Raw genomic sequence first — 24399 nt, 5'->3', positions numbered from 1 at the left:
AGTGTTTTATTAGATTGTGAAGTTCTCAGGGTTTAGGACCATATTTAAATAATTCTCTTTGTACAAACCCTGAAATAGCACAATGCAAAATTAGTACTTTAAAATTCTTTTTGATGAGGGAGCAAAGTTGTGTCTAAATCCCTGATAGAAATCACCCCTATTTCCAAATTACATAACTGATACATTTAAAGCTTCTGATACGGAGCATTTAGTCAAAACTAAGATTCAGTGATGCTTTGGGGGAACTTAGAATTCCGGTGAGCAATTTTTTTTCAGGCACAATCCAGAAAGGATGTTCACACTATAGAGCTATTGACATTGTGATGTCAAAATATTTGAAAGGAAAGCAATACAATGGCATAGCAACTCATAATGGTAATATTTTATGAATCTCGTTATTACTTCATGCATAGCTGCCCTGTGAGTAGAGGCATTATAAAACTAGTCAATGATTTACTCAGGAACTCAGTGGGTATTCTTTGAACAAAACAGAAGCAAATATCTGGCAGGGTGAAGGCATAAATCTCCTGCAACTTAAAATATATAAAGTTATATTTGGTAAATAGCAATAGAACATATTATATAGGCAGGGCGAAAGTATAATCTACTGCCACTTGAAATACATAGAGTTATATTTGGTAAATAGCAATTGAATATATTATAGGAGGAAAGGGTAGAAGCATATTAGAATGGGATTTTTAATTTAAATGGAGAAAAAAATAACCCAGGAGAATCAATACCAGAAGACCAGCACTCAAATCTGGAACTATGAGTTGAGACCTCCTGGCAGATTCAGGCTCTGTGGTGAAACAGATAAATGACTGGAATTATGTGGATGTGTTATTAGCCGTTGGTAGGGAGAAAAATGATTTACTTTAAGGACTCTGTTGATATGTCTAGCTACTTAACTATAATACAATGGAAGGAAAAGTGAAATTAATATGCTGTGAGGTTTATTTTTACACTAGTTACCCAATTTTAACTTCATAGTAGTCCTCCAAGGTTGTCAAGTGGGTACCAAATACTAATTGAGCACTTATTGTAAAAAGACAGTGAGTGATGAGATACAGACACAGTTACTGTTTTGAGTAGCTAATGTAAAAAAAAAAAAAAGAAGAAGAAGAAGAAGAAGACTGTAATTGCCCAGTTCTTAAGAGTAAATACAGGCTAAATCAGATTAAGGAGCCAACGCAAAAGCAGCAGTCTGTGAGTTGCCAAGGGAAGATTTTAATTTGAGTCTCTAGAGATTTATTTGAGTCTTCATATTACACTGAACTGTACAATTTCAGGTTGCTTCCTTGAACTCTCTTCCATATTTTGAATTTCTAACCTTACTTATCTAGATAATTTCAAAAGATGTTTTATTTGAAAGTTCACGTTGTATTGTTATTTGCATATTGAATGTATGTTATTAATATTAAAAATATCACCAGTAGTGAAGCTTTGGCAATGAGGCATGACAGGCCCTCAGCCAGAGGAGAAAGGGGGTTCACTGAACACCCCTTGGTTCTGCTTGATATTCTCTTGGCCCATATATTTGCTCTAGTTATTGCTCTGGTAATGGACTGTGCACATATAACTTGACAGCATGTTTTCTAGGATGCATCACATGACTTTTATGGTTTTCCTGCCTTGGGGCTTCTCTACTCCTTTGGAATGCCTACGGGAACCCACTCTGACATTTGGACTTATATATGTGCAAATCTGGAAATGCAAGGAGTTAAACACTGCAAATCTTAACTAATGGGAGACCTAAGCCAGGGGATAAGTACTCCTGTCTCCATCCCTTGTGTAAGCAGATTGAGGCACATTCAGCATGGCTTCTCAGAGGGTCTTCAACATGTCTGAGCCCCAGGTACCACTCATTTAATCTTTACAACAACCCTAGGAAGTAAGTTTTACAGTTATCCTTGCTTCAAAGATGAGGAAGTTGAGGTTTAGAGATGTAAAGCAAAATGCCCAAAGGCAAGAGTTTCTTAATGGAGGACTTGGGCTTTGAACTCATATCTATCGAATTTCATGGTCTGCACTCTTACTTACTGAAGCAGTGCAGCAGAGATGAATCTGTTGGCTAAAGGAATTTAGGGCAGAGGTTGAGAAAGCCATGGGGATGCCTACAGTGAAAAAGAAATAACTATACAGTTGAGGTACATCAAACCTTGTATTTTCAGATGTGGTATAAAATCCAGATGCTACCCTCTACCCACAATCTCTTACCTGCTACCTTCCGTGATAATTCAGATTTCCTCCATTAAATATTTATTAGATCTTCAAGATCTGCTAAAACAAGTACCTTTTAAAAAGTCATTGTAAATTAAACTTTAAAAGGGGTTTGTTGTAAGCTGTCTGAGAGCAATAGCTTTGAGAGAGTAGCGTACCAAAAACAGGAAAGGAGCTGAAACTAAAAGTGAAGGAGCTACAAAGTAAAATTTCACTTTCATTTATTCTCTTCAGGGTTTCTCCTATCACTAACTATAAAAAGTATGAAATTTCAAAGCAAAGATTCCACTGAAAGTGCTACCTTCTCCCTGCTAACACATTATAATGCCAATCTGAAGATTAATTAGTGGGAAGGCCTTCTGATTTGAAAGTCTTGAAAGTGTTTTAGGAGCAATGCAATTTTTAAAGCAGTATTCCAAGTTTAGCTTTCTAACTTTAGTTAGGATATAAAGAAATAATTATATATCTGGCTTAGTCATAATTGCACCATCTTCCCTCTCATGAAAGGCTACAGATTATGTAACTGCAGCTATTGATTTTCCACATCAGACAGTTTAATGGAAAGGTTAAGAGGAAGCTGGATCAGCAAAGTTTGAGGTTACTAATTCTGCATTAAATAATTTGGGACTTAAACTCCCTCAACAGACAAGAAGCCAAGAATTTTAAAGAACAATTTCACTTCTTGGAAAAGGAATATTACTATTGCCAATCAGCAGGAGAGATTTAAAGCCTGGATTGAAATAAAAGACATGAACTTTATATAACGCTAGTTTATGAATGGGATGTTTAGCATTATTTACTTTTGCAGATTATAAAAGACCCAACTGCCACTTTACAGCTAACATTGTTTTTCATTGACAATTGACATTGACATTTGGAGTACTCAGGTGAAGGAAATGATGTCAGGACCATCATGTAGTAACTATTGGCATCAAGAGGTTACAAGTTCAATTCTTAATCCTAAAAATCTTATACACACACACACACACACACACACACACACACACACACACACACATCAATACCCAATAGTTAACTGTCAAAAATACTGATTCCCCAAGACCATTAAGTAGTAATACAAAGCAATACCTCCATCACCGTTAGGATCGGAGATCATCTGAAAATTTAGCAGCTGAATAAAATGATTTAAATGCTTCAGGAGAAGAAATGAAGTGGATGAATAAATATTAAAAAAGAGGACTAGGAAAGACCAAAACACTAGTAAATCTAGACATTGCTCACAGGACGCACAGTGAATATATGTCCAAATATATTCCTTGTATATTGAGTTAAGACTAGAGGCAAAAAGCTGAAAACCAAACATACGAAACTAAATATTTATAGTGATACCTTCATAAAGAATTCCCATTACTTTTTGTTAATATTTTCCAAGGAAGCTGTACATTACCAATATTATTTCCTTTTCAGAAAAAAAGTGAGATACACATAATTAAATAAATTGCTTATTACATATTGTAGTGAACTGACATCTAATAGCTCTTAGTTATCCTTCAGGTCTGCCCCCCTGGTGCATCATCATGAAGTCATTCTTGATGCCTTTGTCTGAACTGGGTTTTCTATCACTTGCTCCCACAGCATGCTGCCATACCCAGCTTCTTAGTATTTATCCCACTATTTTTGAAATTGTCTATTTAAATGTAAGACTCCTCTAAATACACTGGGGTGCATGATTGAGAATAATGACCATGTTCTATATATTTGATAACAACACTGCTATCTCAGTATTGCTTGTTGGATGGCAGTGTCTGGCATCCAAAAATAATTGTTAAACTGGACTGAGTCACAAGCTCAGGATTTAACCTGACCAATCGTCCATCCCTGACTACCCAGTTTTTAGAATACTATTTCGATAGAATTGAGTTAGCTCATTACTTTGGAGTGATATTCCAGTCACCTGTACCACCACAGGTATCACTTCCAATAAACTGTGATGCCAGAAATCGCTCAGGGGTGAGAATAGGCTGAAGCAGGGATCAAGTGACAGGATTTAATGCTGACAGCGTTTAATAGCTGAAGGGTGAAAGCCTACGTGGGACTCCTTTCAGCCTTTAATCTACTGTAGTGATCAAACAACAAAAAAGTTTTCAAATGGTCTAAAGCAAAAGCATGGACGTTATATACACATATACTCAAGGAGAGTAGATACAAAAACACATTTGACCATAAGAAGAGATTCGGAGGGGGGCGGGCCCAGCCGGAAATCTTAAAAGGCCTGGGCTACGCACTTCCCCAAGTCCCACGAGGCTGCTCATCATGACCTCTCTCCTGGGCTGCTGCTTGGAGCCTGACGATGGACGCAGGTGCCACTGAGGCCCGCGGGTACGGAAGGACGATGCCCACCAGGGGAGACGGGCTGCTGGGGTTACCACTTCTGCCACCAGGGATTCACACCCGGCCATGGTGGTTTCCTGTGCAGGAACTGAGAAACCCAGTGTTGTTTTACCTGGAGGCATGGCTGGCTGACTTGCTCTTCGGCCCAGACCGAGCCATAGTTCCAAAAATGGAGTGGATGAGCCTGGCCCTGTTGACGGTGGACACAGTTAACGCCCGGAACTTAGTCGAAATCACCGTCTTCGGATGGCCGGATGTACAACATCTGGTGAAAGTAGGCTCCTGAGCCTGGCGTCGAGGCACCAGGAGCATCGTGACTGAGGTGAAGGTCTTGTAAAACGTGCATGTGGAGGGAGCCACGGGGAAAATACCTGGTCGTACCTGGCTTCCTTCCAACCTCTCATCTTTCCACAACTTTGCAGTTTCCTAACTCCAGTATGCTGCATGTAGACCATGGGCATCCCTTTGTGAGAGGAGTCCAAGTAGGACCTTGGAAAAGTAGGCGGAGAGGTGATGCATTCAGGCCCATCACTACCCATGCCAGCCTCAGCTTGGTTATGCCACTATTTCCAGACCCTAGGTTCAGAGCTTCCACCATAAGAACCGATATCGTCAGCACCACTCCAATCTCTCCCGCCCTTCCCAACCTTCATGAAGCAGTAGTTTGAAACAGCGAGCATCTTTTTCTTATCCAGCTGAGAAGCTGGTACAGCTTGAGGAGTTCTTGAAGGTCCATGCATCACGTCCCCAGATGCCCCCCCAGCATCCTGTTGCATAAGTATTATCAGGAGCATGAGAATAATCCTGCTTCTGCTACTAAAGTTAAAGGGAAGCAAATATCCTTAAATCTCTGCACTTTTTTTTCTGTATCTTGATGGGTAGTGGTTTGATTATTTTGATGCAAACATGAGTTTGTAGTGCCATTCTACTAAATAAATGAATTCCTTTTTTTCTCCAATGGCATAAAGACATTTTCTCACTCAAAACTAAGCAAATTTATAAAAGATGGACTGTTCATTCATGTCTTGATGTGAGAGGTGGCTAAATGGCTGATAGGTGGTGGATTTATTTTTGTTTTTTTTCTCAGTTTCTACCGTTTTGAAACCGCTAACCCTTTTGCTTTTATGGTCAGAGTCAGGCCCTCATGCACAGCGGGCAGAAATGCAGGGTCAGTCAGCTTTGGGTTTCTTTTGCAACATTTGTTCTCAAACTTTAATGTGTGTAAGAATCACTTTGAGAACTTGCTAAAACACAATTTCTTAGGCCCCTTCTCCACTGATTCTGATTCAGTACATTGGGCCCATGAATTTGCATTTCTAACAAGCTCTTAGGTAATGTCACACTTCTCTTCCGAGGTTCTCACTTTTAAGCTGGTAGTTTGCCCCCTGAGTAGCAAGGAGTGTGCCTGTGCATTTTCTTGGAGTGGAGCTTCCCACCTTGCATGTGGGTAGGCATTCCAACATGCAAGCAAAGAGAGGTGATCAGCATTCATTCTGCTGGTGCTGTGATTTACCAGAAGGAGCCAGGGTCCTGGGCAGCTTGTGCATTGGAAGGTGTCCTTCTAGCCCACTGTCCCCACCCCACCCCTCCCCAAACAGGTGTCCTGCATAGGCTGGGCTGGTTTTCCATTACCCATTACAATGGTATGACCAATCTGTGCAAAATAGTCCCAACCCCTTGTTGCTTCCACTTTCAGGAAGCAGAGTCTTGGAGGAAAGATGACCAAGAATTCTGTGGCTTCAGACACAAAGTTGGAGTTGATTCAACTCATGCAGTTTCTTTACCCGTTAGCAGTAATGGATTCAAGCCATTTGCAAGGCTTTTAAACACACATATACACAAATCTTTGATTGCAAGTGATATTGAATGTTATTCTGCTTTACTTCACATGTTTGTTAAATGCTTTTTTACATTTTTGTTATTTTTTTTAATTAAAAAATTTTTATTGGAGTATAGTTGATTTACAAAGTTGTATTAGTTTCAGGTGTATAGCAAAGTGATTCAGTTATATGTATATTATATATATAATATACGTAACTGAATATATATAATATATATATATATATATTCTTTTTCTTATAGGTTATAGTTCCCTGTGCTATACAGTAGGTCCTTGTTGGTTATCTATTTTATATATAGTAGTGTGTATCTGTTAATCCCAAACTCCTAATTTATCCCTCCCACTTTCCCCTTTGGTAATGCAAATTTGTTTTCTATGTCTGTGAGACTCTTTCTGTTTTGTATATAAGTTCATTTGTATCATTTTTTTTTTAAAGATTTCTTGTGTAAGCAATATCATGATATTTGTCTTTCTCTGTCTGACTTACTTCACTTAGTATGATCATCTCTAGGTCTATCCATGTTGCTGCAAATGGCATTATTTCATTCTTTTTTATGGCTGAGTAACATTCCATTGTATGTACATACCACATCTTCTTTATCCATTCATATGTTGACAGACGTTTAGGTTGCTTCCATGTCTTGGCTATTGTAAATAGTGCTGCAGTGAACATTGGGGTGCACGTATCTTTTTGAATCATGGTTTTCTCCAGATATATGCCCAGGAGTAGAATTGCAGGATCATATGGTAGCTCTGTTTTTAATTTTTTAAGGAACCTCCATACTGTTCTCTATAGTGGCTGTACCAATTTACATTCCCACCAACAGTGTATCCCTTTTCTCCACATCCTCTCCAGCATTTATTATTTGTAGACGTTTTGATGATGGCCATTCTGACCGGTTAAAACTACTAGTTGTTTTGATTTGCATTTGTCTAATAATTAGCAATGTTGAGCATCTTTTTGTGTGCCTCTTGGCCATCTGTGTGTCTTCTTTAGAGAAATGTCTATTTAGATCTTCTGTCCATTTTTTTGATTAGGTTGTTTGTATTTTTGATACTGAGCAGTATGAGCTGTTTGTATTTTTTGGAGATTAATCCCTTGTTGGTCACATCATCTGCAAATATTTTCTCCCACTCTGTAGATTGTCTTTAATTTTGTTTAGTTTTCTTTATTCAGTCCTATCATTACTTCTTTCAACTCTGAAGATAAGGATTTTTATTATCTGTATAAGCTTTTGTAACAAATAATGGTCCATTATAACCAATATTGTCCACCATTTTGCTTCTCAAATTTTTGCATATGAAAAATTTTTATTGTATGTAGTTAAACTATTTACTGTTTTCTGTGTGATTTTCCATCATCCCCACCTTTTACATTTAATCTTAGGAGCTCCTGCTTTGTCTTCTTTTGTAGGAATTTGATAAATATTCCTACAGGATTTTCCTTGTGGGATTTTTATAAAACCATTGAACATTTTTGACTGTTCAACATTTGTGGGAAAATGGTTATAATTAAACCTTATTCCAATTTTCCAAAAATTATCCACAACAAAGTTACTAAATGATCCTTTACTCTATCCTTTATATACATTAGCATGTTGGAGTCCTAACCCTCAGTATGTCAGAATGTGATTGTATTTGGAAATGCAAGAAGTAGTTAAGGTAAAACGAGGTCATTTGGGTGGGCCTATATCCAGTATGACTTTTTTTTTTTAATAATAAGAGAGCATATGGATGTACACAGGTATGTGCATGTATAGAGGAAAGACAGTGTGAGGACACAGCAGGAAGTAAGCCATCCGAAAGCTAAGGAGAAAGGCCTCACAAGAAACCAAACCTACTGACACCTTGATCTTGGACTTCTAGCCTCCAGAACTTTGAGAAAATAAATATCTGTTGTTTAAGCCACCCACTTTCTTATTTTGTTACAGTAGCCCTGGCAAACTAATACAACATTTAATACAGTTAAAAAGAAGAGAGATTGGGAAATTTCTTTTTAGAATAGTTATTTAAATGCTTGACAGTTTGGCTAATGTTTGGATTATTCATCACTATGTACTATGTGTAAGGACACTACTTTTTAATCTTGATTTTATTACTCACTTGGCCTACTAAAGTCATCAAACATTAACAATTTTAAGAATTCCAAAAATTATGCACATAGAAACATTACATAAAGTAGGTTCACTATACATGGTACGCTGTGTGCATTCTATGTACACAATACGTGTTGATAATTAATAGAATGTGTTAAAATACAAAGTTGTATAAAAGAAAGTCAATTTGATTTTTAAGTGGCAAGGAATAGAAGTAAATATCAATATTTTATGTACAATTGGGCCAGTATGCTATCAGGGTACAGAAAATGCTCAAATGTTTTTGGTGTTCTTCATTTAACCAGCTGGAATTATTACTTTTAAAATGATGTCTTTTTGAAAATTTGCTTTGAATAATTTTTACACTGTAATTCTCTTAAGATCTGAACTGTCTGAAAGAAATCATCTTTAAAACAAGTAAAAGGCACTGATAAAGAAGTTTCTGTTGTCTTAAGGTAAATGATGAAGTATGCCATTAAACAATGAAACACTTTATCTTAAAATTCATGCTTATTTTTTAAAGCTTGATTCTCTACTCTTGAAGAACTTAAAGATAATAATCATAATCATTTGACAGAACTAAAAACACAATAGCCCTCCTCTCTTAGAAATAGCTCAAAACCCTTCCTAGAAAAGAAGTTGGCAAATATTCAAAACAGAGAGAAATTGATGAATATTAAAATAAAGTAATAATTATCTTTGCAAGGTAGAATAGTTTCACTTCCTATAGCTGGAAACACACAGAATTGAGGATGTTCCAGCTTTGGCATCCTTTCAGAAGTCTATTTCTATATACTTGCCAATTCATTGGGAACTTTCTATCCTGAAAATAGATCATTGTAATGTCCTCAGTAAGATGACCATTGTTGTGAATTAATGCCAGATTTATTTGTGCTATTAAATTATTATGAGTATTAGCACAGCTATTAATAACACCACTTTTCAAAGAGCTTTCATTTGTATTGCCTCATTTGATCTTTTCAGCAACTCTGAGAGGTACAAAGCACTGGTTATTATCATTCTTATTGTATATGTGGGAAACTGAGACATAAAGGCTGAATTGACTTTTAGGCAGTTACACAACTGGGAACAGTGATTCACAGATCAAAAATATTTCTAATTTAAAAAAACAGTGGAAATATTTTTTAAACATTTATTCTGGGTCATTACTTTTCTAGTAATAGTTCCTATGCATTTACTTTATATCAGATACTTTGACATACTTTATCTTTAAAAGTCCAAACAGACTTTCAAAGATAGATATTGCCATCCTCCTCTTGCAAGTGAGGATGCAGAGACCTTGAGAGGTGTGACATAATGGATTTTAAATTTAGGTCTATCTGAGTTCCAAGTTCAAGCTCCTCTGTCTGAGATATTACTTCATTTAATTCTCACTCTATCCCTCTGAGGTAAGTATAGTGTCCCTTCCTTTTTATAATTCTGGAGATGATCTCGGAGAGTTAGTATCACAAGGAGAGATTAGTTGAGGAATTGGCATTCTGGCTGGCTGAATTTTCAGTTTTCATGATTGTTGACAATACTTTTGAAATATATACATAGTTAAATTTCCTGCCTTACTAAGTATAATATATTGAGAGCAATTGAAGTTTTTGTTGATGATGATTACCTTTCAATTCCTAAGAACTATTATTATTTTCATATTTTGTATTATTTTTCATAGATATTCAAGGCAACAAATTGGCTCAAATCTGTACTGACTGTCAGAGCTGACTGAATGTTGTCATAAAAAATAAATCATTAATATTGAAGAGTTTTTATGACTGAGAGATCTGAGTAATTGATTTATTATAAAGCACCTACTATGAGCTAGATATTAAGCTGTATACTGAGTATACATAGCTATATACTGAATATATACTGAGTATACCTATACGGAGTGTATACTAACTATTCCTATAGCAAAAAAGACATGTGAACAAACTAAATATGTAAGCTAGATAGTACAATATCAGGGGCATCAAAGAGTTATAAAAAAGATCAAGTGAAAACTTTAATACATTTTAGGTTTAGTTTGACGAAAAATGCTTCACTGAGCTAAGAATGATTTAATGTTGAATAACATGTCTAAAGGAATCACAAACAGGAAAGCAGTACAATATATTTACATTCTTTGTTAAATATAAAATCATCCAGATGATTTTTCAGCTATTTACGTTTTTTTTATAATTTGATAGTACAATATTATGTGCACTGGGAGGAGAGGTTAGTATGTTTCAGAGTTAAATCAAGTGTTAAGATCTCAGTGATTTTTTTTTTCTTTCTTTTTTTTGCGGTACGCGGGCCTCTCACTGTTGTGGCCTCCCTTGCGGAGCACAGGCTCCGGACACGCAGGCCCAGCAGCCATGGCCCGCGGGCCCAGCCGCTCCGTGGCATGTGGGATCCTCTCGGACCGGGGCACGAACCCGTGTCCCCTGCATCGGCAGGCGGACTCTCAACCACTGCACCACCAGGGAAGCCCCAAGATCTCAGTGATTTTTAATACTATGTCTAAATCACAGTATCATTTATTATAGTGACCAATATAGCAATGAAGGATTGAAATGGAATACAGCATTGTTTATGAAGATAGTCACAAACTTTGTTTTTTATAATAGGAAAGTTATTTTCAGAAAATACTTTTTTTAAAAAAGGTAAATTATTATTAAACTTCTATTTTTGGATATCATGCCAAAAATAAAAATAAAATCAATAAACATATTTTACAAATTGCAATAACTATTGCTGAAATTTTTTAAAAAAATGCTGTTACCTTATTACTTCTTCCATGATTAAAAATATGCAAATCCTAGAATGCACTTATATTAAAAACTTGTAGAAATCTAAGAGCATGTTTCTTCTAATATTCAGGAATTATAGTATCATCCTGAGTAAGAAAAGGTCACATAATTTATAATTCTCCAATGTGTCTTTCATTTATGTTGGTAAACTCATTTGTTTGAAAGAACAATGAGGATAAATACCACATTTTATCATTTTCCCCTTTAGGGCTTCCTTCTGCACAAACATTTTTGTAGTTACTGGTCTAGTTTTGATACAGTGCTTATATATTAATTAATTTTCCAAAGAAGTTCAGCATTTATTGAGCAACTGTTATAAGCAAGGTACTATAGAGATCTGTAAGAAATACAGGGCTGATCAAAACCAGAGCCTGACTTTAAGGAGTTCACAGTTTATTGAGGGATCTAGACAAATATAGATCCCTAACGGTGTATTAGTTTTCTATTGCAACTAGAACAAATTACCACCAACTTAGTGACTTACGATAATAGAATTCATTATCTTACAGTTCTATAGGTCAGAGTTCTGAAATGGATCTCATAGAGCTACAATTAAAGTCTTAACGGGGCAGTGTTCCTTCTAGAGGCTCTAGGAAAGAGACTGCTTCCTGCCTTTTCCCTCTTCAAGAAGTTGTCTGAGTTCCTCGGTTGTGGCTTCTTTCCATCTTCAAAGCCAGCAATCATATCACTCTAGCCTCTACTTCCATCATCACATCTTCTTCTCGGACTCTAACTCTCCTGCCTTTTTTTTCATTTATAAGGCTGCTTGAGATTAAATTAAGCCCACCTGGGTAATCCAGGGTACTCTTTCCATCTCAAAACCTTAAACTTAACACATTTGCAAAGGCGCTTTATCTGTGTGAGGTAACATACTTACAGGTTCTGGGGGTTAGGATGTGGACATCTGCCTACTACATATGACTAAACATGGTAAATAGATTATATCTTATATTTTATATCTTAGGTGTGGATATTGACACACTCAAAAATTCAGTATTTAGGTTGTCTTAATCTATTCATGGAAAAACATTTAAATATTAATAGGGAAGATTATAAGGTCACCGTTTTAACATATTCAATTAAATAGGTGAAGAATATTTCCAATCTTAGGTTTCAAAAGGAGGAAGGAAATTTGTTGATAATGTGTAGATTTAGTTAATGGACTTACATAATGAATTTTCAGTTCACTGCTACATGCCAACTACCTAAACTTACCTTAATTTTATTTGCAAAGTGTTATTATCAGAGATCAAACAATGCCAGATATTAGAGCTTAATTTGATCCTTATTTAGCTCCTTGTGATGAATTGTAAAACAATGAAATAGTAGATTTTAAAGAAAATTTATTATCTGATATAAATCTTTAAATAACTACGAAGATCTTTTAACTCAACATATCCCTTTACCAGACCATTTCTCTTCTTTTCTTTAAAGTAAAATGCCTTGATGTTGTCCCACTGCTTTATAAATTGATCTCATCTGCATCATATTTCCCATTTTACAGAAAATTGAACCCAAGGAAGTTAAGTAATTTTCCAAGGTCACATAAACCAGGAAGTAGGTGGACTCCAAAGTCTCCCCAGTTTTCACTTTGACCACTCAGGGGCAGAGCTTATTAAAGGTTGGTTTTTAGAAAAAAAAAAGTAACATGCCTTGAAAGAGTTTTCTGAACTTTTGATCTCCAGTTCCTCTCTTCCTATTCTACTCTTAACCTGTTCCAGTCATGTTCTGTTCCCACTGCTCCACAGACATTGTTCTAGTTAGTCACCAGCGGTCACCACAGTGCTAAATCAGAAGTCAAATCTCAGTCCTCATCTTTTGTGATCTCTCAGCAACATTTGATGCAGATGATCATTCTCTTTTCCTTGAAATGTCAATATTTTATTCATTTGACATCCAGAACTCTGGCTTTCTTGCTTTTCCTACTCTCTCACCATACTGTCCTTCTTAGCTCCCTTTGCTTTTACCATTCAGCTCCCTGATCTCTGATGGTAGATTGTTCCAGGAATCAGTCTTTGGATTTTTACTCTTCTGTATCTTCTCTGCTCATCCCTAAGTGAGATTATCCAGTCTTTATCCAGAGATTTAGCTATTATTTACATGCTGTGAACCGCTAAAATTTTATTTCCAGCCTGGATCTATTCCTTGAGCTCCAAATTCATTTACCTAAACTCCCTACTTAATATCTCAAGTTGGATCTCCACAGGCGGCGTATGATCAGCTTATTCTAAACTGCATTTCTTATCTCCGTCCCCTCCTGTCACAGAAACAATGCAAAATTGCTCGAGTGACGTTCCCCATCTCAGTAAATGGCAACTCTATTTTTGTAGATGCTCGGCTTAACCATGAATCTCAGAGGATTCTGTCCAGGCATTTTCTGGATGCCAGGTAGTCCTATGCATCAGACAGTGCCCTTTATTTCTTAGACATATTTCGGTAGAATGACTGACTTTAACCTGATTGCCCCAATGAATGCTAATTTTAAAATTTACACAAGGATATATTCCTTCCTGTGTGACTATTCCTTTGGTTTTGAATATTTGCTCCTGAATACAATAAGGAGGTTTGGTAGAATTTATAAATATTTTTAAATTCTCCTGTGGCCATGTCCTTTTAAATCTGTGTATTTATAATCTCAATCCAATTACTTATTTTTAACTTGTATTTTTGCACTAAATTCTACAGGGGAATTTCAAAACACTTCAGCACTTCTGAATTCTGAACAACCTGGAAATAGGAATGTCTGAAATATATTCTTAGCTCATCCTATGAGTGAAGTAATTAAAGTGTGGGTAAAATCTGTTTAAAGTTTATGTAATTAGAAAAGCTTGGGGGAAAAGTCCTATTTAAATCTAACAAGTGAAATTTCTATATTTTAAAATTATTCACAAAAAGTCAGAAGAAAAATGGAGTTAATTATCAGAAAGACCTAAGAGTCTAAAATTGTTTAACTTAATTATCTGGATCTTCTCTACTTATAATGGCTTGAAAGTAAATATTTGGTGAATATATTTAATCATATGCTTTGGGATAGTAATTCTGACCCAAGTGTCAAGGATGCAGAGAAGTGAGGTAAGAGAGTAGTCAAGAAAGTGACAAAGTCTAGGTTTGAATCTGGATGATTATTTTAAGGTACTGAATATGCTATACTCATGCTCATAATAAATTGCTGAATATTTAAAGCGTTAGGTGAGCTTAATTGAGCTAGAGCATAAAAAATTAGAAATTTATAGCTGTAGGCTTAAGCCAATTAAGCTGCATCATACTCAGCTACATTTAGCAGTTTGGTCACAGACCTTCTCTCTATGGCAATTGAGATGGTACTAAAATAGGGATGTTATCTAATCTATATCTAACAAGGTAGTCTCTATCACAGAAAAAATCACATTTATACTATCTAGTCTTAAATCTCTTATCTTTGACAATAAGGTCAGTTCCCCAAATAATTTCTCTTCAGCCTGTCACTGTGTTCATGTAAGCCTTTGATCAATAGATGGTACAAGATGGCTTGGTATAGCAGAAAGAGCTATGTATTAAGACAAAAGTCTCCAGCAGAAGTCTCAGTTCTGCAGTTAAATCACTTTGTGACTTTGGACTAGTCATAAACTAGGACTTACGACTCTGATTGCAAGTTGGATATAAGTCTTAAATGAGGTAAAATAGATAAAAAACTGAGTAGAGTAACTGACATATTGGAGGTATTAGTCTCCGCCCTGAGTTTCTTCATTTATTTAAATAGGAGGATTAGTTGCAACCATTTCTGATGTCTTAATGAATCTGTAAGTCTGTACAATGTGTTTTAAAACTAGCTGTTTACATTTCACATATGGTAGATAATTGTCTCTCAATATGGTAGGACATAAAAAATAGAAACTGAAAAAAATTTTCTAACTTTGGTTTAAAAGAAAGGTTACTATTTTATTGCATTTTTAAAAGGAAGTTCTTTAATTCTAGCATTGCCTTCTGAAAAACAGGTACAGCAATAACCAGAAAATTGGAAAAATAATGTAATTACTTTGCCGATTGATGAGTGAAGGCCAGAGCATTTCTTGGGATTGAAAAGCATTTGAGAGCCACACTTAGCTTGAAATCTTTTAAAAATGATTTAGCCTTATTTCAAAGGAAGGATGGCTTTCATTCTTTACATATAACCACTTTCATTTTTTTTAAAAATAGATAGAAGGACTGAAAATGACAGTCCTCTATAACCCTACGCTGTAAAAGCCTAGAGAAGAATTGTGAGAAAAGAAGTAAAAACTACCTGAAATGGTTTGATATAAAATGGCATTTTTTTCTAAACTGGGCTTTGACTTGTCTTTCAACTTTTTTTTTTTTGTGTGAAACACAAAGGAACCAGCTTTCTATTAATCTAGAATGGGTTTTTAAAAACTCCTTCTTTGAAAAATAATTCATTTAAACATTTCTTGGCAATATGGAGGAAGATATATCACATCACTGGAAATTTTCTTTAAGAAGCATTGTCTAAATTCAACACCCATTTATGATAAAAACCCTCCAGAAAGTAGGCATAGAGGGAACTTACCTCAACATAATAAAGGCCATATATGAAAAACCCACAGCCAACATCATTCTCAATGGTGAAAAACTGAAAGCAATTCCACTAAGATCAGGAACAAGACAAGGTTGCCCACTCTCACCATTATTATTCAACATAGTTTTGGAAGTTTTAGCCATAGCAATCAGAGAAGAAAAAGAAATAAAAGGAATACAATTCAGAAAAGAAGAAGTAAAGCTGTCACTGTTTGCAGATGACATGATACCATATATATAGAATCCTAAAAAGGCTACCAGAAAACTACTAGAGCTAATCAATGAATTTGGTAAAGTAGCAGGATAGAAAATTAATGCACAGAAATCTCTTGCATTCCTATACACTAATGATGAAAATCTGAAAGTGAAATTAAGAAAACACTCCCATTTACCATTGCAACAAAAAGAATAAAATATCTAGGAATAAACCTACCTAAGGAGACAAAAGACCTGTATGTAGAAAACTATAAGACACTGATGAAAGAAATTAAAGATGATACAAACAGATGGAGAGATATACCATGTTCTTGGATTGGAAGAATCAACATTGTGAAAATGACTGTACTACCCAAAGCAATCTACAGATTCAGTGCAATCCCTATCAAACTACCAGTGGCATTTTCCACAGAACTAGAACAAAAAATTTCACGATTTGTATGGAAACACAAAAGACCCTGAATAGCCAAAGCAATCTTGAGAAAGAAAAACAGAGCTGGAGGAATCAAGCTCCTGGAGTTCAGACTATACTACAAAGCTACAGTAATCAAGATAGTATGGTACTGGCACAAAAACAGAAATATAGATCAATAGAACAGGATAGAAAGCCCAGAGATAAACCCACACATATATGGTCACCTTATTTTGATAAAGGAGGCAAGAATATACAATGGAGAAAAGACAGCCTCTTCAATAAGTGGTGCTGGGAAAACTGGACAGCTACATGTAAAAGAATGAAATTAGAGCACTCCCTACCAGCATACACAAAAATAAACTCAAAATGGATTAAAGACCTAAATGTAAGGCCAGGCACTATAAAACTCTTAGAGGAAAACATAGGTAGAACACTCTATGACATAAATCACAGCAAGATCCTTTTTGACTCACCTCCTAGGGAAATGGAAATAAAAACAAAAATAAACAAATGGGACCTAATTAAACTTCAAAGCTTTTGCACAGCAAAGGAAGCCATAAACAAGACGAAAAGACAACACTCAGAATGGGAGAAAATATTTGCAAATGAAGCAACTGACAAAGGATTAATCTCCAGAATATACAAGCAGCTCATGCAGCTCAATATCAAAAAAACAACCCAATCCAAAAATGGGCAGAAGACCTAAACAGACATTTCTCCAAAGAAGATAGACAGATTGGCAACAACACATGAAAGGATGCTCAACATCATTAATCATTAGAGAAATGCAAATCAGAACTACAATGAAGTATCACCTCACACCAGTCAGAATGGCCATTATCAAAAAATCTACAAACAACAAATGCTGGAGAGGGTGTGGAGAAAAGGGAACCCTCTTGCACTGTTGGTGGGAATGTAAATTGATACAGCCACTATGGAGAACAGTATGGAGGTTCCTTAAGAAACTACAAATAGAACTACCATAAGACCCAGCAATCCTACTACCGGGCATATACCCTGAGAAAACCATTATTCAAAAAGAGTCATGTACCACAATGTTCATTGCAGCTCTATTTACAATAGCGAGGACATGGAGCAACCTAAGTGTCCATCGACAGATGAATGGATAAAGAAGATGTGGCACATATATACAATGGAATATTAATCAGCCATACAAAGATTTGAAATTGAGTTATTTGTAGTGAGGTGGATGGACCTAGAGTCTGTCATACAGAGTGAATTAAGTCAGAAAGAGAAAAACAAATAGTGTATGCTAACACATATATATGGAATCTAAATAAATAAATAGTTCTGAAGAACCTAGGGGCAGGACAGGAATAAAGACGCAGATGTAGAGAATGGACTTGTGGACACGGGAAGGGGGAAGGGTAGCAGGGACGAAGTGAGAGCGAGGCGTGGACATATATACACTACCAAATGTAAAATAGATAGCTAGTGGGAAGCAGCGCAGTAGCATAGGGAGATCACCTCTGTGCTTTGTGACCATCTAGAGGGTTGGGGTAGGGAGGGTGGGAGGGAGAAGCAAGAGGGAGGAGATATGGGGATATATGTATATGTATAGCTGATTCACTTTGTTATAAAGCAGAAACTAACACACCATTGTAAAGCAGTTATACTCCAATGAAGATGATAAAGAAAGAAAGAAGCATTGTCTGTTAAAGGCAGTCCATCTTTTAAGATTTGTGGTATAAGGACCTATGGTAAGAGGATAATCAGCTCTATGCTGCCGCTCAGTGGAAAATTTCCTTTCATGACTCTACGAGGACTATTTGGCTTCTTTAAAGCCTAAAGTCTTGTTCCCCACCACCTTTTGTTTTAAATTCAAGTTAATTCAGAGCCTGCAAACTTTATTAAAAGGAAATATATTGAGTAACTACTATGACTTAGTCATTATGCTAAATTTTAAAAATTTATAATATAATGCCATTTTTGAAAAAGATAATACATATAAATATAATTTATGTAGAGAGAGAGAGAGAGAGAGAAAGAGAGAGAGAAAGAAAGAGAGAGATTAGAAAAAGTGAAAAAAACTCATGCCAGACTATTGGTGGTAGTGATTTTGCAGAGAATGGCATGATAAATTTTCGTGCTATGCTGTCTTTTCAATTTTAAGAATATAAATGTCTTCAGGAATTAGAAAATTATATCATTAAAAAATTAGTAGGAGGCCATCATAAGAAGAGCGTCAGACATGAAGGAAAAGGTATAAACTTCATCAAAGCAGGCCCTGTTTCTATCTCCTTCCTTATTGTGTTTCACATTGTCTACCTCACAGAGACCACTTAATAAATATTTATTGAAGGAGTGAATGAACACATTAAAGAAAGCTGCCACAACTAATTTCAAGGTTGTGTTTAGAGACCACATGAAATCTTTTCTCTTACGGGAACATTTACATTGTTAGGCTTGAATAACATCTTTGGTCATTGCCATGGGAAATAAACATATCTAAAATATGTTACAGGGGCAAGCTTTGGGAAGTATAGGGGCAAGCTTTGGAAAGTATAGTCATTCAGTGGAGAAAAACAAAGCAACATAAAGCGTGTTCATTTTGTTTGCTAGAATGGTTCTTTTTGCAGGGTTATAGAGGTTTATTGTGCATGACTCAACACACATTGCATTCGGGAAGATCTACAGAACGAGCAGAATAGATCCTGAGTCCTCCTCATCTACTTGTGTCTTCCTTTTTTGGGAAGATGTTTTACTGGCAAATTTAGCCAGTAACATTTGCACAGAGTATGTGTTTCCTTTTACTTAAATTCATAAGCACTTTTCTACTTTCTAACAGAGAAAACTTGACAAAAATCTATTGAATTTTATAATTTCACCGTCATTCTGATGTTTTCTTCTGGCACAGGGATTCTAAGGGTGTGATTAGGGGTAACTCTTTGTACAGATATATTTACAACTACAGAGGCAGCAAAAAATACCATATTCTGAAGGCCTATTTTATGCTTGTCACTATATTCATTTTCTAATTTAGTCCTTCTAAAAAAAGCCCTAATGGTGGGCATTATCGCATCCATTTTTAGATGGTAAAGCCAAGGCTCAGAGATATAAAATTTACTCATAGAAAGCCCCTGTGGAAATGACTGACCTGAGATTCGATTTCTGGTAGGTGTGGATCAAAGCATCATTACTTGTGTTGTTTTGTTTTGATTGGAATCCATTGTCCTTATGTCTTCACTGTAAAGATCTTGCACACCCTGAAACATTCTCATGGAAATTAGAGTACAGTCCTGAAATGCCAGGACTTGGATTGTATTCAAACTGTCACATGCTTTCTAGCTATGATATATGGGCCTGAACTCATTAGTGATGGATTCCTAGAGGCAGCAACTGTGCAGGTAAATCTTCTTAACTAAGCAGATAGTACATCATCCTGGCACTGTAAAATGTCATAAGTGCTCTCAGTGTAATTTGGTAGGTGCTTTGATAGGAAGTATTTGTAGGTTACAGCAAGACTTTAAAGAAAAGTGTGGTCAATTCCATAAAAAGAAGATCCAGAATCTCTTCATAGAGGAGGCTCCCATAATCCTTACTACACAGATGAGATAATGAAAGTTTAGGACATTTGAATAATTGTCCAACGTGTATATAGTTAGTTAACGGCTGAGCTAGGATCCAGTGCTTCTGAATTTTCACATAAAGCAATCAATTCTGTTTGCTTTGAAAGCGATTACCCACACAATGAGACCTAAAGGAAGCATTAATATCAATGGGAATGTGCTTTTTGCAATATCTCAGAGGACTTCAGACACATCGATATTTTGTTTTGTAATTGCTTTTTATAATTAATGGTATATCTTACTAACTCAAATAATTGTCATGCAAAGCAGGCTTTTAAATAGAATATGGAAATATTTAAGAGGTTACTTTAAAGTAATATTTAAGGTTACTTTCAAGGAGTTTTTGTCTCTAAGCCAACACAAATGGAATCAGCTGTCTCTGTATTTCAATAATAAGCTCTTCATGACCCCCAGTGAACTCACATTTTTATCCCATGCTAAGGCACTGAGCTCATAAAGATTCATAAGACCAAAAAAAAAAAAAGGTTTTTTTTTCCTCTATTGTGTAAGACCTTTATATAAATCAACTCCCAGTGGGGAGAGATCTACTCTACTGTACTTTCCTTTGTCTCTTCCCTTTTCCATAGCTCTTACACAGTCTTGAGAAGTATCCCTCAGTGAGCACCTCCATCCTTCTTTCCCTCCCCTTGCATCCATTGTCAGTGTAATAATGTTTCATGTATTAGTGCACTAGCTATCATAAATATATTACACAATATAGTCTAAGTTAGAGTTCACAGAGAAAATGAGATGAAGGTGCCCATAGCCATATTGTACAGAAGACTAGTTCTTAATGAGAAATGGGGAAAGATTGAAGCCTGCTGAGAATCCACAGGTGTTTTTTTTTCATCTGTTTCATATGATCATATGTTATCAATGTTTGTCTTTCTTATTTACTTAGTGTTTCTCTGACTTATCGACTTAGCATAATGCCCTTGAGGTCCATCCATGTTTTCACAAATGGCAAGATTTCATTCTTTTTTATAGCAGCTGAATAATATCACATTGTGTGTGTGTGTGTGTGTGTGTGTGTATTTACATCTTCTTTATCCATTCATCCACTGATGGACACTTAGGTTGTTTTAATATCTTCAGATAGAAGATAATGAAAACACTAACTGGAAAAATACCTGCACCCCCATGTTCATTGCAGCATTATTTACAATATCTTATGAGCTCTGTAGTGGAGTTACTGGATTGTATGGTAGTTCTATTTTTAATTTTTGAGGAACTTCCGTACTGTTTTCTATAGCAGTTGCACCAATTTACGTTCCCACCAACAGTGCACAAGGGTTCCCTTTTCTCCACATTCTCGCCAACATTTGTTATTTTTTTGGTGATAGTCATTTTAACAAATGTGAGGTGATATCTCATTGTGGATTTGATTTGCATTTCCCTGGTGATTAGTGATGTTGAGCCATCACATTAGTGATGTTGAGCCTCTTGTACCTGTTGGCTATCCAGATATCTTCTTTGGAAAATTGTCTATTCAAATCTGACCATTTAAGAATTTATTATTATTGTTGTTGTTATTATTTGCTATTGCGTTGTATGTGTTCTTTATGTATTTTGGATGTTAGACCCTTATCAGGTATATGAATTGCAAATATTCCATTCAGTAGGTTGCCTTTTCATTTTGTTGGTTTCCTTCACTGTACAGAAGCTTTTCAGTTTGACATAGTCACATTTGTTTATTTTACTTTTGTTGTCCGATTTTAAAAAATCATTGCCAAGAATCATGTCAAGGAGCTTACAGCCTGTGTTTTCTTCTAGGAGTTTTATGGTTTCAGGTCTTATGTTCAAATCTTTAATCTACTTTGAGTTTATTTTTGTGTATGGTGTGAGATAGTGGTTCAGTTTCATTGTTTTGCATGTGGCTGTCCAGTTTTACAAACCCCACTTATTGAAGAGGCTGTTCTTTCCCCATTGTATTTTCTTGGCTCCTTTGTTATAAATTAATAGACAATATACATGTGAGTTTATTTCTAGGCTCTCTGTTCTATTCCATTGATCTACATCTCTGTTTTTATGCCAATACCATACTATTTTGATTACTATAGCTTTGTAATATAGTTTGAAATCAGGAAGTATGCTATCTCCAGCTTTGTTCTTCTTTCTCAAGATTGTTATGGCTATTCAGGGTCTTTTGCGGTTTCATACAGATTTTAGTATTGTTTTCTCTATTTCTGTGAAAAATATCATTGGAACTTTGATACAGATTGCTTTGAATTTATATATCACTTTGGTTAGTGTGGACATTTTAACAATATTAATTCCTCCATTTCATGAGCATGGAATATCTTTTCATTTATTTGTGTCTTCTTCAATTTTTTAAGCTAATATCTTGTAGTTTTCAATATATAAGTCTTTCACCCCCTTGGTTAAATTTATTCCTAGGTATTTTATTATTTCTGATATAATTGTAGATGAGATTGTTTTCTTAATTTCTATTTCTGATAGTTTGTTATTAGTGTAAAGGAACACAACACATTTTTATGTATTTATTTTGTATCCTGCAACTTTACTGAATTTGTTTATAAGTTCTAACAGTTTTTTTGAGGGAGGCTTCAGGGTTTTCTCTATATAGTATCATGTTATATGTAAATATTGACAGTATTACTTCTTCCTTTCCAATGTGGATGCCTTTTATTTCTTTTTCTTGTCTAATTGCTCTGGATAGGACTTCCAATACTATGTTGAATAAAAGTGGCAAGAGTGGACACACTTGTCTTGTTCTTCATCTTAGAGGAAAAGCTTTCAGTATATCACCATTGAGTATGGTGGTAGCATGGGTTTGTCATATATGGCCTTTATTATGTTGAGGTATGTTCCCTCTATACCCACTTTGTAGAGAGTTTTTATCATAAATTAATGTTGAATTTTGTCAAATGCTTTTTTGCATTTATCGAGATGATCATATGATTTTTATCCTTCATTTTGTTAATGTGGTATATTACGCTGACTGATTTGAGGATGTCGAGCCATCCCTGCATCCCTGGAATAAATAACACTTGATCATGTTGTATGATCCTCTTAATGTATTGTTGACTTCAATTTGCTAATATTTTGTTGAGGATTTTCGCAATTATGTTTATCACTGATATTGGCCTATAATTTTCTTTCCTTGTAGTGTTCTTGTCTGAGTAGCAGGATAATACTGGCCTTATAAAATGTTTTTGGAAGAGTTCTCCCCTCTTCAGCTTTTGAAATAATTTTAGAAGCACTGATATTAGTTCTTTGGATGTTTGGTAGAATTCACCAGTGAAACCATCTGATCTTGGACTTTTGTCTGTTGGAAAGCTATTGATTACTGTTGCAGTGTTCTTACTAGTAATCAGTCTGTTCAGGTTTCTTATTGCATCATGATTCAGTCTTGGTAGGTTGCATGTTTCTAGGAATTTATTCATTTCTTCTAAGTTGTCCAATTTGTTGACATATAACTGTTCATAATAGTCTCCTTTGTATTTCTGTGGTATCAGTTGTAACAACTCCTCTTTCATATTTTATATATTTGAGTCCTCTCTTTTGTTCTCTGTGAGTCTAGTTAAAGGTTTGTCAATACTATTTATCTTTCAAAGAAGCAGCTCTTAGTTTTATTGATCCTTTCTATCCTATTGTCTTTTTAGTCTCTATTTTATTTATTTCCTCTCTAATCTTTGTTATTTCCTTTCATCTAATTTTAGGCTTCATTTATTCATTTGCTTTTCTTTTTTATGTTCCTTGAGGTAAAGTTAGTTTGTTTATTTGAGACTTCTCTTGTTCCTTAAGGTAGGCATTTATTGCTATGAAATTCCCTCCTTAGAACTGCTTTTGCTGCATCCCATAAATTTTGGTATGTTACATTTCCATTTTGCTTGTCTCAAGATTTTCTTTTTAATTTTTCTTTTGATTTCTTCTTTGACCCCTCGATTATTCTGTAATATATTGTTTAATCTCCCCATATTTGTGAATTTTCCAGTTTTGTTCTTGTAATTAATTTCTAGTGTTATACCATTGTGGTCAGAAAAGATGCTTGATATGATTTCTGTCCTCTTAAGTTGATCAAGACTTGCTTTGTGGCCTAACATATAATCTACCTTGGAAACTTTTCTCTGTGCACTTGAAAAGAATGTGAATTCTGTTGCTTTTTGGATGGAATGTTCTGTAAATATCTGTCCATTTGACCTAACATGTCATTTAAGGCTGATGTTTTCTTATTGATTTTCTGCCTAGATGATCTATCCATTGATGTAAGTAGGGTATTAAAGTCCCCTACAATTATTATATTGCTATTTCTCCCTTCCGGTCTGTTAATATGTGCATTATATATTTAGGTACACCT

The 24399-nt window shown here is 35.4% G+C and overlaps 1 pseudogene; it reads left to right on the top strand.

Moving 5' to 3' along the window:
* Positions 1–4531: 4531 nt before the first annotated feature.
* Positions 4532–4858, top strand: LOC141278069 (oocyte-expressed protein homolog pseudogene; annotated as a pseudogene).
* The last annotated feature ends 19541 nt before the right edge of the window (positions 4859–24399 follow it).

Source organism: Tursiops truncatus, chromosome 1 (genome assembly GCF_011762595.2).
Source record: "Tursiops truncatus isolate mTurTru1 chromosome 1, mTurTru1.mat.Y, whole genome shotgun sequence".
NCBI lineage: Eukaryota > Metazoa > Chordata > Mammalia > Artiodactyla > Delphinidae > Tursiops > Tursiops truncatus.
This window is presented reverse-complemented; position numbering and strand designations above follow the sequence as displayed.